General features: G+C 37.1%; 1 pseudogene across 1 annotated transcript in view; it reads right to left on the reverse strand.

Annotated features, from left to right (window-relative positions):
• LOC144364510 (uncharacterized) overlaps positions 1 to 12,901 on the reverse strand; it is a 50,958-nt pseudogene extending 38,057 nt beyond the window's left edge. Inside the window, exons 1-5 of the transcript XR_014931738.1 lie at positions 12,774 to 12,901; positions 11,858 to 11,966; positions 11,334 to 11,522; positions 8,009 to 8,071; positions 5,875 to 6,074 (exon numbers count right to left, since the gene is read on the reverse strand). The product of XR_014931738.1 is annotated as an uncharacterized LOC144364510 (transcript). The remainder of the gene's footprint in view (positions 1 to 5,874; positions 6,075 to 8,008; positions 8,072 to 11,333; positions 11,523 to 11,857; positions 11,967 to 12,773) is intronic.
• Between the last annotated feature and the right edge of the window lie 6,897 nt (positions 12,902 to 19,798).

Genomic DNA, 19,798 nt, shown 5'->3' on the forward strand with positions numbered 1-19,798 from the left:
CTTTTAGGCAGTCCCATAGCATGAGTGACCTGTGTATAAAGACCCCCTATCTACCAGGGTATAGTGACCACTTTTAGGCAGACCCATAGCATGAGTAACCTGTGTATAAAGACCACCTATCTACCAGGGTATAGTGACCACTTTTAGGCAGTCCCATAGCACGAGTAACCTCTATATAAAGACCACCTATCTACCAGGGTATAGTGACCACTTTTAGGCAGTCCCATAACATGAGTAACCTGTGTATAAAGACCACCTATCTACCAGGGTATAGTGACCACTTTTAGGCAGACCCATAGCATGAGTAACCTCTATATAAAGACCACCTATCTACCAGGGTATTGTGACCACTTTTAGGCAGTCCCATAGCATGAGTAAGCTGTGTATAAAGACCACCTATCTACCAAGGTAGAGTGACCACTTTTAGGCAGACCCATAGCATGAGTAACCTGTGTATAAAGACCACCTATCTACCAGGGTAGAGTGACCACTTTTAGGCAGTCCCGTAGCATGAGTGACCTGTGTATAAAGACCACCTATCTACCAAGGTAGAGTGACCACTTTTAGGCAGACCCATAGTATGAGTAACCTGTGTATAAAGACCACCTATCTACCAGGGTAGAGTGACCACTTTTAGGCAGTCCCGTAGCATGAGTGACCTGTGTATAAAGACCACCTATCTACCAAGGTAGAGTGACCACTTTTAGGCAGTCCCATAGCATGAGTAACCTCTATATAAAGACCACCTATCTACCAGGGTATAGTGACCACTTTTAGGCAGTCCCATAGCATGAGTAACCTGTGTATAAAGACCACCTATCTACCAGGGTATAGTGACCACTTTTAGGCAGTCCCATAGCATGAGTAACCTCTATATAAAGACCACCTATCTACCAGGGTATAGTGACCACTTTTAGGCAGTCCCATAGCATGAGTAAGCTGTGTATAAAGACCACCTATCTACCAGGGTATAGTGACCACTTTTAGGCAGACCCATAGCATGAGTAAGCTGTGTATAAAGACCACCTATCTACCAGGGTAGAGTGACCACTTTTAGGCAGTCCCATAGCATGAGTAAGCTCTATATAAAGACCACCTATCTACCAAGGTAGAGTGACCACTTTTAGGCAGTCCCATAGCATGAGTGACCTGTGTATAAAGACCCCCTATCTACCAGGGTAGAGTGACCACTTTTAGGCAGTCCCATAGCATGAGTAACCTCTATATAAAGACCACCTATCTACCAGGGTATAGTGACCACTTTTAGGCAGTCCCATAGCATGAGTAACCTGTGTATAAAGACCACCTATCTACAGGGTATTGTGACCACTTTTAGGCAGACCCATAGCATGAGTAACCTCTGTATAAAGACCACCTATCTACCAGGGTATTGTGACCACTTTTAGGCAGACCCATAGCATGAGTAACCTGTGTATAAAGACCACCTATCTACCAGGGTATAGTGACCACTTTTAGGCAGTCCAATAGCATGAGTAACCTCTATATAAGGACCACCTATCTACCAGGGTATAGTGACCACTTTTAGGCAGACCCATAGCATGAGTAACCTGTGTATAAAGACCACCTATCTACCAGGGTATAGTGACCACTTTTAGGCAGACCCATAGCATGAGTAACCTGTGTATAAAGACCACCTATCTACAGGGTATTGTGACCACTTTTAGGCAGACCCATAGCATGAGTAACCTGTGTATAAAGACCACCTATCTACCAGGGTATAGTGACCACTTTTAGGCAGTCCCATAGCATGAGTAACCTCTATATAAGGACCACCTATCTACCAGGGTATAGTGACCACTTTTAGGCAGACCCATAGCATGAGTAACCTCTATATAAGGACCACCTATCTACCAGGGTATAGTGACCACTTTTAGGCAGTCCCGTAGCATGAGTGACCTGTGTATAAAGACACCTATCTACCAGGGTATAGTTACCACTTTTAGGCAGTCCCATAGCATGAGTAACCTGTGTATAAAGACCACCTATCTACCAGGCTGGAGTGACCACTTTTAGGCAGACCCACAGCATGAGTAACCTGTGTATAAAGACCACCTATCTACCAGGGTATAGTGACCACTTTTAGGCAGTACCATAGCATGATTAACCTCTATATAAAGACCACCTATCTACCAGGGTATTGTGACCACTTTTAGGCAGACCCATAGCATGAGTAACCTGTGTATAAAGACCACCTATCTACCAGGGTATAGTGACCACTTTTAGGCAGACCCATAGCATGAGTAACCTGTGTATAAAGACCACCTATCTACCAGGGTATAGTGACCACTTTTAGGCAGTCCCATAGCATGGGTAACCTCTATATAAAGACCACCTATCTACCAGGGTATAGTGACCACTTTTAGGCAGTCCCATAGCATGAGTAACCTCTATATAAAGACCACCTATCTACCAGGGTATAGTGACCACTTTTAGGCAGTCCCATAGCATGAGTAACCTCTATATAAAGACCACCTATCTACCAGGGTAGAGTAACCACTTTTAGGCAGTCCCATAGCATGAGTAACCTGTGTATAAAGACCACCTATCTACCAGGGTATAGTGACCACTTTTAGGCAGACCCATAGCATGAGTAACCTCTATATAAAGACCACCTATCTACCAGGGTAGAGTGACCACTTTTAGGCAGTCCCATAGCATGAGTAACCTCTATATAAAGACCACCTATCTACCAGGGTATAGTGACCACTTTTAGGCAGTCCCATAGCATGAGTGACCTGTGTAAAAAGACCACCTATCTACCAGGGTATAGTGACCACTTTTAGGCAGTCCCATAGCATGAGTAACCTCTATATAAAGACCACCTATCTACCAGGGTATAGTGACCACTTTTAGGCAGTCCCATAGCATGAGTAACCTGTGTATAAAGACCACCTATCTACCAGGGTATAGTGACCACTTTTAGGCAGACCCATAGCATGAGTAACCTGTGTATAAGACCACCTATCTATCAAGGTATAGTGACCACTTTTAGGCAGTCCCATAGCATGAGTGACCTCTATATAAAGACCACCTATCTACCAAGGTAGAGTGACCACTTTTAGGCAGACCCATAGCATGAGTAACCTGTGTATAAAGACCACCTATCTACCAAGGTAGAGTGACCACTGTTAGGCAGTCCCATAGCATGAGTGACCTGTGTATAAAGACCACCTATCTACCAGGGTATAGTGACCACTTTTAGGCAGTCCCATAGCATGAGTGACCTGTGTATAAAGACCACCTATCTACCAGGGTATAGTGACCACTTTTAGGCAGACCCATAGCATGAGTAACCTGTGTATAAAGACCACCTATCTACCAGGGTATAGTGACCACTTTTAGGCAGACCCATAGCATGAGTAACCTGTGTATAAAGACCACCTATCTACCAGGGTATAGTGACCACTTTTAGGCAGACCCATAGCATGAGTAACCTGTGTATAAAGACCACCTATCTACCAGGGTATAGTGACCACTTTTAGGCAGTCCTGTAGCATGAGTAACCTCTATATAAAGACCACCTATCTACCAGGGTATAGTGACCACTTTTAGGCAGACCCATAGCATGAGTAACCTGTGTATAAAGACCACCTATCTACCAGGGTATAGTGACCACTTTTAGGCAGTCCCATAGCATGAGTAACCTCTATATAAAGACCACCTATCTACCAAGGTAGAGTGACCACTTTTAGGCAGTCCCATAGCATGAGTGACCTCTATATAAAGACCACCTATCTACCAAGGTAGAGTGACCACTTTTAGGCAGTCCCATAGCATGAGTAACCTGTGTATAAAGACCACCTATCTACCAAGGTATAGTGACCACTTTTAGGCAGTCCCACAGCATGAGTAACCTCTATATAAAGACCACCTATCTACCAAGGTAGAGTGACCACTTTTAGGCAGTCCCATAGCATGAGTGACCTCTATATAAAGACCACCTATCTACCAAGGTAGCGTGACCACTTTTAGGCAGTCCCATAGCATGGGTAACCTTTATATAAAGACCACCTATCTACCAGGGTATAGTAACCACTTTTAGGCAGTCCCATAGCATGAGTAACCTCTATATAAAGACCACCTATCTACCAAGGTATAGTGACCACTTTTAGGCAGTCCCATAGCATGGGTAACCTCTATATAAAGACCATCTATCTACCAGGGTATAGTGACCACTTTTAGGCAGACCCATAGCATGAGTAACCTGTGTATAAAGACCATCTATCTACCAGGGTATAGTGACCACTTTTAGACAGACCCATAGCATGAGTAACCTGTGTATAAGACCACCTATCTACCAGGGTATAGTGACCACTTTTAGGCAGTCCCATAGCATGGGTAACCTCTATATAAAGACCACCTATCTACCAAGGTAGAGTGACCACTTTTAGGCAGTCCCATAGCATGAGTAACCTCTATATAAAGACCACCTATTTACCAGGGTATAGTGACCACTTTTAGGCAGACCCATAGCATGAGTAACCTGTGTATAAAGACCATCTATCTACCAGGGTATAGTGACCACTTTTAGGCAGTCCCATAGCATGAGTAACCTGTGTATAAAGACCACCTATCTACCAGGGTATAGTGACCACTTTTAGGCAGTCCCATAGCATGAGTTACCTGTGTATAAAGACCACCTATCTACCAGGGTATAGTGACCACTTTTAGGCAGTCCCATAGCATGAGTTACCTTTGTATAAAGACCACCTATCTACCAAGGTAGAGTGACCACTTTTAGGCAGTCCCATAGCATGAGTAACCTGTGTATAAAGACCACCTATCTACCAGGGTATAGTAACCACTTTTAGGCAGTCCCATAGCATGAGTAACCTCTATATAAGGACCACCTATCTACCAGGGTATAGTGACCACTTTTAGGCAGTCCCGTAGCATGAGTGACCTCTATATAAAGACCACCTATCTACCAAGGTATAGTGACCACTTTTAGGCAGTCCCATAGCATGAGTGACCTCTATATAAAGACCACCTATCTACCAGGGTATAGTGACCACTTTTAGGCAGTCCCATAGCATGAGTAACCTGTGTATAAAGACCACCTATCTACCAGGGTATAGTGACCACTTTTAGGCAGTCCCATAGCATGAGTAACCTGTGTATAAAGACCACCTATCTACCAGGGTATAGTGACCACTTTTAGGCAGACCCATAGCATGAGTAACCTGTGTATAAAGATCACCTATCTACCAGGGTAGAGTGACCACTTTTAGGCAGTCTCATAGCATGAGTGACCTCTATATAAAGACCACCTATCTACCAGGGTATAGTGACCACTTTTAGGCAGTCCCATAGCATGAGTAACCTCTATATAAAGACCACCTATCTACCAGCCTGAGGGTAGAGTGACCACTTTTAGGCAGACCCATAGCATGAGTAACCTGTGTATAAAGACCACCTATCTACCAAGGTAGAGTGACCACTGTTAGGCAGTCCCATAGCATGAGTGACCTGTGTATAAAGACCACCTATCTACCAGGGTATAGTGACCACTTTTAGGCAGTCCCATAGCATGAGTGACCTCTATATAAAGACCACCTATCTACCAAGGTAGAGTGACCACTTTTAGGCAGACCCATAGCATGAGTTACCTGTGTATAAAGACCACCTATCTACCAAGGTAGAGTGACCACTTTTAGGCAGTCCCATAGCATGAGTAACCTGTGTATAAAGACCGATATTTTTACAGATTCACCTTTGGAGATCATTTTTTTGTACAATTATTATTATGAGTTAGCAATTTGAATCCATAAAATTATCAAGAATATTTTAATGACTTTTCTTGTGTGGTTGCTATGACTATATTACCAAAACAAACAAATAAATTATTCCTACCCCTGGTGCAGTGTACTTATTCACATGAAATGGTCCGATATAAAAATTAGCAGAAGCAAGGAATATATTTAGACCAGGACCAAACAGTAGGCCTATTTCTCGTAATGCCATTGTCAAGGTCATTGCAGCAGTTCTTTCTTTTTCTGTTGTAGTTCTGGCAATATGTGCAAATATAACAGAAGTACTTCCAGTTCCAACACCTAGGAAACAAGCATTGACAAATCACATTGCAAATCACAAGTCACATGTACATGTGTACTAAATAATGGTCATCAATTGATCACATGACAAAATAACACAGCCTATCGTATGAATCTACAGAACTTATATGCAAATTTTCAACTGATTAGACGATGAACTAGTGAAGAATTGGCATGGACATGAATAAAAACAAAATAGCCACCAGTTGGCCATTATTCTTCCAGTAAAAACAAATGAGATGTGCATCTGATACCAAGTTTGGATAAAATCTGCCTGTTTATCCCAGAAAAATGGTTCAAGACATGTTTACAGGCAGAAGCAGTAATCGGCATTACAGAAATCCGCATTGACATGAATAAAAACAAGCCATGCGCATGATGCCACAGTCCGCGTTAGTTATCAAACTTAAGATATATAGTTTTGTTTATAGTAATATGTCAGGAATATGATTATCATGATTGTTTAACATTAAAATGATTGACATTTGTATCTGATCATCAATGAGTACTTGTCCATATTGAGAGATATTGCAATGTATATACCGGTACCAAGTTTGAACAAAATCCATCTGTAAACAGCCGATAAATACTTGATTTTGATGATTTTCAGTACAAAAATGGCTGCCATTCGGCCATCTTGAATTAGATCGTGAAACAAATTGATGTGCATATGTATAATATTATGTATGATGTATGTGTGAAGTTTGAATGTAATTGGTCCAGGCATGTCTAACTAACACTCACACATGCACGCACGCACGCACGCACGCACAGACACACAAAAATCAATCCACAAGTGCCCGTTCGAACTAACAAGCCATGCATGACACAGTTCCCTTTAGTTATCAAATTTAAGATATATAGTTTTGTTTATAGTAATATAGTTGGAACATAAATATGTCAGAGATATATGGATCCAAAAGCTGATGCTTGATTATGATTTTTTAACATTAAAATGATTGACATTCAGTCATCCTGTATCTGATCGTCAAATGAGTATATTTATCCATATTGAGTGATACAGCTATGGAACAATTAAAACAAAAAGGTAACTGGTCGGCCATTTTGAATCTGATCTGGCGAACAAAATGACATGCATCAAGGTCTCATAATTTCCAACGTATGTGCCAAGTTTGAACAAAATCTATCCATAAACGACCAAGATCCAGTTCTCGAATGCCAGAAATGCTTGATTTTTGATTTTTAGAACAAAAATGGCCACCATGACATGATGTATAAAATTTGAACATAATAAGTCAAAGCATGTCAGAGATATGGCACTACATTAGAACAAAATGGTTGCCAGTCATCCATTTTGAATTTGATCTGAAAAACAAATTGACATGCTTCAATGTCCCATAATGTACAATATATGTAGCAAGTTTGAAAAAATAATCCATCAGCAGCTGAGATCCGGTTCCAAAAAGCCAGAAATGCTTGATTTTGCAACACAAAAATGGTCGCCATTCAGCGATCTTGAATCAGATCGGGAAACGAATTGATGTGCACATGTATATTATTATGTATGATTGATGTGAGAAGTTTTAATGTAATTGGTGCAGGCATGTCTAAGATATGAGTCTGGACAGATGCATAGACGCATGCACATTGGTCAATACACAAGTCCTCATTTTCAGACAGCAAAATGACCACTAGTTGGAATGTCAAAAAAGTATACAGGAAATTATTTGAAGAGCATTACAGAGGGGCAGCTAGACAATATACATAATACAATTTTCTTACCATGACAAATCTATTTTGAAAAATATGTACGGTAAATATATATATAAAAAAATAAAATAACTAAATAACCTAAATATGCACAACTTTTATGACTTCTCAGTAGTAGTACAAAATGTCCTTAAAGAAAACATTCCAAAGTTTTGTGCATTCAAATTCAAGATAATCATTAGTAAAGAAATATTCTCACATACCTGCAATAAATCTGCTTATCAGTACAAAATACTGGGAAATGTTAGCAAAATACAAAAAGTTCCCTGTAATTTCAATGAAAAAAGCTGTCAGTCACAATTTTTATAACATAGTACAGATAATGTAGCGATGTTTTTTTTCTATATTTTTGTGCCAAGTGACAATTTTATACTCTGCCACAGAAATCTACATGGCTGAACAGAACTACATGACATGGCTGTGCGACCAATTCTCTGTCAAATGGCAATTCGATGCACTATATTCTGGCGAATAAATAAATAAATACATTCAGAACTGTGAATTTATGATTATTGTAATTTTTACCCAATCCAACTGAACAATATATAAACAACTAAAGTCGTGCATATCATTATTATGATCTGTATAGTATGGAATATTGAACAATATATTCTATCAAAAATTGCCCTAATTCATTACTTTTCGATTTCGTCGAATACCAATAGTCTCATCAATGGCACAAAACTTGTGCACTTGTGTTCATGTATAAAATATTACAGTTCAGAACTAAATTGATGGAAACAATACACATTGAAGATTTGTTCATAATGACTTTAAAGAACAAAAAAGTGCTGTTTCACTTCAACTGTTTGATAACGCAAGATAAAGAAATGCACAATTGAATTATCATAGATCAAGTTGATCTATGGCGACCATTTTGTTTTTCTCTATGGATATTTGTACTCTTATATATAAAAGTGACCAAAAACTTTTGCCTACCATGCTTGCCTGAGCCAGCAACACAAACACACTCTGGAAAATTTGACTCCCTAAGTGCGACACTAATGTCACTATATATCTTTTTGGTATTTTCTTTTGACAAGATAATTAAGGTGAAAAGAATGCTTTTTGATCATTATGAAAACAATAAAATTGGTAAATGGTTAAATTCAGTTTTATAAATTAGCACATGTTCAGTATTTAACACCTGATGCACATAAGGCTATAGACTGGTGATTTATTTCTTTTTGAAGTTTAAATTTAAACAAAAATATCGAGAAATGGAGGTGTAATTAACGCAAAATCCCCTGTGATTGTGAAATCACCCAGACTGGACGCAATTGCCGTGCCCTCTGTGGTGAAAGCAGGAACTAGTTTTTATGTTAATGAACAGAATTATTATCCAATCAGAGTAATTTTCTTCTGTTGCTGTTCTGTGTAACTTCCTGGCTTCGGCGCTATCTAAACATCTACTTGTTTTTGATCTCTAATTATCGACGTTGTTTATGTGAAGTGTTTCTTCAAGTTTTCGGTATTCTAGACGATCATTCGTACTTTATTTATAAATATTGTTCAATTTCAGCTTCAACTACACGTTCTATTTCTAAACAGACTTCTGTTTCTCCATTTGCTTTAAATAATTTTACGTAACTGTGGCTTGAACGCCTTTACAGCAAATGACACATATTTTAAGAGTAGTTTGCGGCAATAGTTACATTTTTTTACCATCTTGATCAGTGTGGTCGGCGCTAAGTTTCGCATCCGCTCCATACTCGTGGCCGGTATCGCAATCAACTCAACATATGGTATCTATATCATTAACGGATAATAAACTAAACTAAAAACTGCTACACTTCTTAAAAGAATGAATGTTTAAAGTCTGCAGACGAATTTGGAAATGGCTGACAAGTTGACCTTTAATGCGACCCACAATGTTTACCTCACTATGCAGTGCGCACGCATCCAATTCCTTTTTTAAGTTTTTTATTATTACAAGTTAACTGAAAAAAAATCAACACAGCTGGGTCTGGTCTAATAATGCTAGTTCGAATGGATTTCACATCAAAACATTACAATCTTTTAGAACTACTAACGCAGTTTGTAATCGTAACATTTGTGATTTTTAAATTGTTGTCATAAACACTGTTAGTCAGAACTGTGGATTTTAATAGCATTTTAAGGGTATTTCATGAAAAGTTATTGTCATGCATTATGTAGTTATACATCAAACTCGTATCATGTATTCAGGAAATGGGCCATTCCAGTTTATATCTGCACCCCCCCCCCCTGTTGATGAGCTTGTGCGTTTACTTCATACAGGGTATAATTTCCATGGGTGTATAAGTCATACAAAGTTTTATTTCCAAATCACCATTCACCATACAGTAATGGAAATCCAAAACTATAGTTCCTACTTATGGTGTTGATGAGTTCTTTTGTGCCACCATACAGAGTAGGATTTCCAAATATAACTCTCATCATATGCTAATTTACCAAGTTCAAAATTTTATATTTGACAATGGAAATCCAAACTAGTCCTGATTCACGGTGTTGATGAGCTCATTCGTGCCACCATCCTTATCTAATTATCAGTAATAACTATTTCATACTGGCCCAATTTTTTTACCATATACAGTCAGAATTCCAAGTTTTTTTAATCATACTGTTGGAAATCCAACCTCATCAACCGGTATGTGGCGAGATAAACTAGGCCATATTTTATTTAGTAGCCATAACTGCCTGGATTTCCAGGATTTTTTTTTTCCATACTTGTCTGGATTTCCAGATTATGTATCAAAGTAATCGGACTTGCTGTTCTCAACAAGAATTCAAATAACTTTTTACCAAAAATATTCATCAAAATTAGAGAATTGAAGATATCACTACGAAATAAACAAATCTGAGAGTGGTCCACATGTAGTACCTATATATTAAATATCAAAGCAATCGGACTTGCTGATTTTTCAAGAAGTCGAAAATATAACTTTTTACCAAAAATTACAAAAATATTCACCAAAATTAAAGAATTAAAGATATCATCACAAAATGAACAAATCTGAGAGAGTTCTACATGTAGTACCTATATATGTAATATCAAAGCAATCGAACTTGTGGTTTTTAACAAGAAGTCGAAAATATTACTTTTTACCAAAAATGACAAAAATATTCACCAAAAATAGAAAATTTGACATGAAATGAACAAATCTGAGAAAGAACCATCCAAGGTACTTGCATATCAAATTTGAAAACATTCTGACTTGCGGTTTCAAAGACGAAGTTGAAATTGTAAAGTTGACGCCGATGACGACCTTTGTCGACAGTGGAGCTAAAAATGACAAAAATATTCACCAAAATTAGAGAATTGAAGATATCATCATGAAATGAACAAATCTAAGAGAGGCCTACCCAAGGTACATATACACCAAGTATAAAAGCATTCAGGCTTGTAGTTTTCAAGAAGAAGTCGAAAAAGTAAAACATTGACACAGACGACGACGGACAATCACTCATATGATAAGCTCCGCTCGACAAAGTCAACAGCAGAGCTAAAAAAACAAAATCTGCATTAATTTATAATAACAATCTTACCTGCTATCTCCCATAGATTTGAAAAAATGATAATAAATTTGGTTTTCTGTGTTTTGTCATACCATTTTCCAAACAGAGGTGAAGCCAGCAAGCCACTCAGACTGAATGATGAGATACATAGTCCAAGGAAATAGGGCTGGGTTTGATAGACATCAGACAAATAAAACCATATTGTTGGCAATATTACGGCTATTTAGAGAACGTGAAATTTTTGAATTATTATAAACAATTAACCCATGATGTTATATCACAAAATTTTGCACATATGTACACAATGAAAGCTCATGTCATCATAAACCTGTTTCTTGATCAGAGTTTTTCAGTTCTTTGACGCATCAACCTTGATGCCACACTTTTTTTTCTTTGGCCATTCAATGCTTTGAAGCACCAACCATGTGCCACATCATGTTTGAAAATATGTGTTCAAGTGTATGCACACATTTTTAAATCAAAAACTTTTATTCTAATTCAGTTCAACCTATCTTATTCTATTCCATCCCATTAATCAGAATTGTGTTACGTACCATATTCTATACCTACTAACATGAAGTATATTCCAATACAAAAATTGGTCAGTCGTTTTTTTGTCTTCAATTTCATAATTTGTAGAGGCATGAAGTAAACTGTTCACATCTGTAAAATTTAAGATAAAACGTTTCAGTTGTGAGAGTAATGTACAAAATTGAATAATAACATGCTATTGTCCATATTTGCATGTTGCATCATACCATTGCCGTACTTGAACAAAATGCCTGTCAGTTAATATAACACTTTGAGATGCACTATTTTGTATCGTTGGAACCCACACATGTGTTAAAAATATTAGCGGTGGAGTCTTACTTTACTGATGGCATCTAAACACTTAACTGCAGTATGTTAAAGCGGGGGAGTCGTCACCTGCGCATGCGTCAGATGGCCATAGCGTGTCATTGTTTACAAACAAGCGTCTACCCATGAGCCTGTGCATTTTTAGCACGTGTTATCATCGCTTGGAATTTCCACACATGCGCAGGTGACGACCCTCCCGCTTTAAGATTATGCCAATCAAATGGTTTGGCACTCAATATTGTGACTGTTTTTATGTTGTGTCACCACTGTTATGTACCTCATGGTGTCCAGAATAAAAGATATTTTATATTATATTCACCCCATAGTACTTACGTACCAAGTTACTTTGAAATTTTACAAGGGGTTTTTGAAATATTATAGAATAGCTGAAAATGGTTGATTATTATGCAAATTAGGTAATTAATATGCACTGATTTCAACTAAAAACTATTCAGATCTGCACATTACCCCATAGCATCTATATACCAAGTTTCAATGAAATTAGGTAATTGGTTCTTGAAATATTATAGAATACCTGAAAATGATTGATTACTATGCATCTATTAAAATCAGGGGAACATGCGGTTAAAATACAAATGGTTGACATTTTACCTACTAGTATAGGCTGTTTAAAATTCAATAAAGTCTTCTCTTCAAAGCGAAAAGGGTCAGGTTAGTATATACAGTCGTAGGTTTGTTTTGAGAACCAAATATGTGAACAAATGTCACTCATTAACGAATGACTAAATCCATTGTTCTTCAGTATTATACGTCAAGTTCAGTTCCTGGACGTGATGCAGTGATGAAATCGTGGCATTTGGTGCAGTGTATGAATCTTCAATTTCCGTCACAGCACAATAGCCTACCACAAAGTGACCGGGTTATTGTGCACGATATGTCAGTTAACCAGCAACTAACTGATTGTGTACAACTTTGACCGTCGAATGACCTGATACTGGACTTACATGGCGCCCTCTATTTTGTCTTCAACGCCACGGCGCCCTCACATGCTAAATACAATATATTTACAGCGGAAATTAGTATAATTTCGTTACACCGTCAATTAGTGTACTTATCTAAACTGAGGCGTGGAACATAAATAAATAAATAAATTGTCATTGCTAAAATGGGCTTTTTGTTCGAGTTCTCCACCCAAGGACATGTCTGGAAAGTCTTTACTAATATAAATCTTACTAAAATGCGCTGTAGCCATAGGATACATTTCGTTTTTGTATAAAAAAAAACTTTATAACGACAAATAAAATAAAAATATTCATAAATACAAAATAAAACTTATATAAAAATAATGGAGCCTATGCCTACATGTATTTAATCAGATTGTACTTAGTATTTTGTTTGAAACTGTACAGAATAGCTTCAATATTTCACGTAGGAATACTTCTTGTTGGTATCTGTGGGTTGTTACATTGCTGCTAACTCTCTTTCATATAGATTGGATGGCATACATAATTTGTATAAATTCATGCACAGTTGAAACGTGACTCGAAAAGCATTTGCAAGAATGGCTATATTGAGATGAACTGTTGAGCAGTTTACAATTTTAACATTTATAAGGGAACTGTCAACAGTGACATCTTGGTGACATTTGAAGTCTCGTACGATGTGGGAGCATTTTCACTTGATGGTCTTTTGTTTCCTCAAAATGCTTGAAAATTTACATTGGTATAATTTGTTGATTTTTGTATATACAAGTGATTATAACGCACAATTGCCATTAATTGCCTGTATATTTCAATGTTGTGATTGTCGTGCGTGTTCAAATTTCAAGTAAACAAACAATATATTTGATACGTATTGTGTACGTCCCACGTCGAACAGGACGAGGCGTGACGTCCACGGAGATTGAGACGAGATGACAATATGATGATTCACATATTCGTGTCAGTGTCAGAATTCTGTAATTTAAATAACAGTGTTGAATATATTCCTGTGAACACATACTGTCACGGGAATAAATACAGAGCCAAAACATCCAGGATGTGAAAACGCTGGCACTAACTGCAATATGGTCTGAGGCATGTGCTGTAAAAACCACATTTTAATTTGCCGACCAAACACGTGACTGATTGTTATGATTAACATGACAAGACAATATGAAAGCACTATACGGAAAGTGTTGCCCATTGACACCAATCACAATATATGTTGTGAATGCATAAATGCATAAATGCATATAATAATAATATACAAATGCATATAATAATAATAATAATAATAATAATAAACATTTTATTATCACCGTAAAGAAATTACAATCTTTTTGGGCGCTGAGTAATAAAGTTAAATTAATAAACATGAACACAAATTAATTATAATAAAAGTATCAAAAACAAAGAAAGTTACTAAATGCTTCTTTTCAAGTTTGCATTATCAATGTATTGGATTAGTGTTTTCAGTAAATGTTTATCTGATGCGTTGACGATTGTGATAACATTGTTTTTTCAGCTCCATTAAGGCGTCATATGCAAATGTTATTGATCCACTCTTGGTGATGTGCTGATAATATTTTATGGCTCTTTGTTGTACTATGGATAAGAGTGGCAGCCTTCATAATTCTATTCGACATCCAATGTTGCTGCATTTGTTGTTTAGGGATAATATCTGGTGAGACATTAGGTGACATTTTTCAGTGTCTGTGTGGTCCCATTGTTGTATGTTTGTATGTATTCCCCATATTTATGAGCCATATAATAGTATAGGTTGTTGTATAGTATCAAATAGTTTGGTCTTCAATCTGACGTTGTTCTTTTGTTTTGGGTAGATTGCTTTATCTGCCAGTATTTGTGTTGTTTTTGTCATGGTGCCATTGGAGTTGATGGTGATGCTCAGATATGTGAACTGATTTGTCTTCTGTAGTATATTGTTTTACTGTATGTGAAAAAAGTGTTCTCTGATTTATGTCCGTTTTTGTGAACGTTTTGTTTTGTCTTTTCCGTGTTCACTGTCAAGCCCAATTTTTCTATGTATTTTTGTAGTGAGTTGATGTTTGCTTGGAGTCCAGACTTTGACTTTGAAAGCAGGGCTATATCATCAGCATACATCAGATTTGATATAGCCTTATTGTTGAGTTTTGTCTATATGGTCTGTGTTGAGGTCTTCTGATAGGTCATTTATAAATACATTGAAAAGTGTTGGGCTCAGGGGGCAGCCTTGTTTCCCTCCATTATTTAATTGGAATAGTGGCGAGATTTTTCCATCCAGTTTGATTTGGAATTGCATGCTGCTGTACATGTCTTTAATGATGTTGTACATTGGGCCACTTATGTTGTGCTTTTTAGTTTGTACCGGAGTTCATCTTGCCATACTGTATCAAAACATTTCTTGGGATCGATGAAGCATGCATACAGATTTTTGTTCTTTGATTGGTACTTTTTGATCAGTGTGTGTAATGTTAATATGTGGTCTATGGTTCTGTATCCTTTCCTGAATCCTGCTTGTTTTTTGTGTATGATATTCTGTGTCTCTAGAAAGTTGATAAGTCTTGTATTTAGAATAATTGCGAATATTTTGCCTATATTGCTGCTAGTTGAAATGCCACGGAAATTTGATGGATTCAACGCATTGCCTTTCTTACGGATAGGTGTTATTGTATTGATGTTCCAAAGCTGTGGGTAATGTTCAGTAGTAAGTACATGGTTGTATAATAATTGTAGAGCTTGACTTGACTTGAAGTGAGCTACCATATTTTAACATCTCTGGTGGTATTCCATCGATGTCAGATGCCATATATTAAAACAATCAGACACAATCTGTGATAATTGCTACTATATACCTATACAGTTAAGACGGTGACAATAACAACGCACAATAAAACGCAAAAGCTAATGGGATGACGAGTATTATCGGTAGTAAACAACGACATGTCACGGTCGTCTGTATGGAACGCCAGTACTGTCATAACCTATACTTTTCAATATATTATGCATACGTTTTAAAATATGATACATACTTACCAATATACAATGCATACTTTTCTATATACATTGCATTTTCGCAAATATACTTAAACTAATAATATACTTAAAAACAATGGACTGTCAGGGGTAAAATCTCTTCTCTCTGGGGTTCTCCACACTTGTCAGGGGGGAAACTCGTCTCGTCTCTCTATCTAGTCCCCTTGAGGTACGGGATCGGGAATGTCACTTTAACTTTACAGTCAAATAAGACACATACAACGAAATACGTTTCAGCTCTCGTCTTAGTCGATCTTTTGGAGCACTCCATCAGACACAGCGCCCTGGGGAAAAATCCCCAAGACTCTCGCAAGGCTGAACCAAGACTCGCCCAAGACTGGACTGCGTCAAGGCTCGCCCCAAGACTCTCTCGGACTGACTGCAGGACTGCACTCTCTCTCTACTGCGTCTATCGTGCTGTGCTCTTCAAGACCAACTCAAACTTTCTTTATTCATTTTCAAAACTCTAACCAATTACAAAGCAGTAAAAAGACTCTAGGGCGTAACCTTCAATCATAAAGCCAATCACACTAAGTACTGAATACGTCATATCTTTTGATTAATCGTTCACTACATTAATAACTACGGATGTCAGAATAGCGACGGTATCTTGTAATTAGTTCCAAACCACTGAGCCAAGTTCCGTCCAAAACTTCAAATAGGCCTACACGATGACAGACATAACACAGCAATTCGCTAATAATCAGTTAATTAAGTCGGTCAACAGATACGCAAAAACAAATTCATGACAGGACTACCACTAACCCATTTTTGTGCATATACATATGAAGCTAGCACATTATTATTACTTGAAATATCTTTACAGGCACTACACATACGTCTCAGCGTGCTGTACATAAACTATGATAACCACAATCCGGGGTAATATTTAGAAAAAATGTAAGTCTTTAAGGTAGAAGCCTACTCATAAATTGAAAAGCCCTGAACTTATTCATTTTGCAATAAACTGTACTTCTGTCGGAGATTCATAACATATGTTTGTATTCGTTTTTATATTGCTATTATCATTCTTATTACATGTCATTTCGCTATAGTTAATTCGTTTACCATTCGCATGAAGGATTCCTCTGAGTAATACTCGACCAATTGGAATCAATTAATTTCAGCCAATCATTTTACTCTGTATTGTATCTTTTTCTCCCGCGTACTTACATTTTGTATTTCCCGCTTACGTGTTCTCTCTCACGTTCGATACACACCTATATAAAGGGCTAGTTTCGAAGTTTCGGGGCTCCTTATTCATGTGTTACATGTTATTATGCAATATCTCAAAATCTAGCCTGGTGACATAGACTGAAAAAATCATATATTGTTAATGATGGAGTACTTTTTGTTGTTCTGAATTATTTGAAAAATCTGGGTTTTGAAAAGTGTCAAACAATTTTCTTTAACATTGTGTTCGATTGAATTATTCTAAAAATATCAATTGTAGGGCACATTTCTCAAAAAGCTTAACTGTAACACACAGAATAATGTAATTTCATTGTACTATGGGACATTAGCTTCATGATTGTACATAATAAACTAATGAACATTGTCATGCGATTCATGACCAATTTTGTCAAAAATTATGACCAGGCTTCTACCTTAAATTGCGTTCAAAGATGAAATATGAATGAGAACATGTAATGTTTGATATTGTTTTAATGCTGTATATTGCTGACTTCATTTCACAATGATTTATCACGTCCTGAAAATTCTGTTCGTGTTACACACATCTGAGAATTCATTCGATGAAATAATGAAATTCTCTAATACTGGTTATTTTGTGTATTATAAACTAAGCAACATGTTTCTTTCTATCTATCCTCCAGATGCCTAGTGGCACATGGGGCTTCCTATCAGGTGCTGCAACTCTGGCTTCCACCCATGACTTCCATCCAGCCTTGTTTCTTTCCTTCTCAACAATGTGTCGCATGTTTCCTTGTTCCTTCTGGGCCCATGTCAATGATGTGTTACAATGCTTGTAGAATCGTGTACCCAATACATTTCCATCTCATCTACAATACTATACTGCTCATTTTCTCCACTCTAATCCCGGTTAGTAGTTCTTCAGTCCTAAAACGGTCTTGCAATCTTCAATATCCTTCTTAAACATTTTGTTTGAAACGTACTGAGAGTCTTCTTTCGTCGCCTTTTGCTATCTACCAAGTTTTGAGATCCATACACCAAAGATTTGAGTTTAGTTTAGTTGCTCTCTTGATTGTGTTACTGTTCCATATTTTATTGAGCTGCCTGAATGCATTACTTCCCTTTGAAATTCTGTTTACTATGTCTCCATTCCTCCTTCTGATTTTGTTAAGGTTGCATCTAGGTACACAAATTCGTTGACAACTTAATTTTGCCAAGATAACTTCGCCTTTGATGTAAATTTTGTCAACATTTCTTCCAAGAATTTAAATTTTTTTTGTCTTCTGCGAATTCACTTTTAGGCCAACTCGTTTAGCTTCTGTAAATTACCCTTTTAGTTTTGTGTATATTTTATGTTGTTTTGTGGATGATATCAGCGCCAGTCCTTCTCATTATCCAACGACCACTATTAGAGACAAAATACCTGACATATAAATGCAGCCGTGTTCCTGTTTTGATGTCAGAGCATTCTGACGTTTCCCCTTGGTGTATCACTGCACATTTGAAGTCGTTAAAAGCTTTTACAAGAGTTGTTAACTTTTCTCCTATTTATTTCTCATTAGTCCCCAAAGGCTATCTCGGTGCACATAATCGAATGCCTTTCATTCAAATTAATTCTGTGCTGCTTGTCATTCATTAACTCAATAATATTAGTACGTAAAATGAATATTTTTCTTTTGTACCTCTTCCATCCCGAAATTCAGCCTATTCATTTCTGAGACATTTGTCAACCCCGTTCATTATTCTGCCTATGATTACTCGGCTCAGGACATTGAATTTGATGGGTAGTAGTGTTATTTCTCTACTTCAGTACTCCTAGAATTACGGATATCAAACGGTACTTGTACCACAATAGTGACGTAAATACTGAAAATGCTTTCTAAGCTTAAGATTAATTAAATTTGCCACAGTGGGGAACCAATCATATCTTCTCGGTTGAGAGAAGATCTTAATCACAGAGTAAGTGTAACCAAATTTAGAATTTCTGTGTTCTGATCAGTCTGTTGGTAATGAAATGCATGCTCTTTTTGACTGCAAACTAGATGAAATTGTAAAGGCACATAGCTATATTTGGAATACTCTATCATTATACAATGATAATATTTTAAAATTACCAAAAGAAGATATGTTTGTGCATCTTATGGGAATAAAAGACAGTTTCATTGCCAATAGTCTAGGAAAGTTTATCAACATAATTTTACAACGTAATACCTAATAGTTGTTAGTGTTATCTGTTTTAACATTTTATTTTCTTTTTTATCTGTATTTCTTGTTATTGGTTTTTGTGTGTATGATTATGACCACGGTTATTGTATTTCCAATTCATTAAATTGAGTCAAATATACTACTGGTATACTATAAGTCTACTTGAGTTGTCATATATTGTGAAACAATACTGTTAATGATTTTGAATGCGAATAACAACATCTTGAAATTAATACGTGCTTTATCTCGTTAAGTACCAGTGTTATCAAACTATTGTTATCAAACTTGCGTGAACGACCGGTGCTG

Source organism: Saccoglossus kowalevskii, chromosome 15, assembly GCF_978046115.1.
Source record: "Saccoglossus kowalevskii chromosome 15, keSacKowa6.1, whole genome shotgun sequence".
NCBI classification, from domain to species: Eukaryota; Metazoa; Hemichordata; class Enteropneusta; family Harrimaniidae; genus Saccoglossus; species Saccoglossus kowalevskii.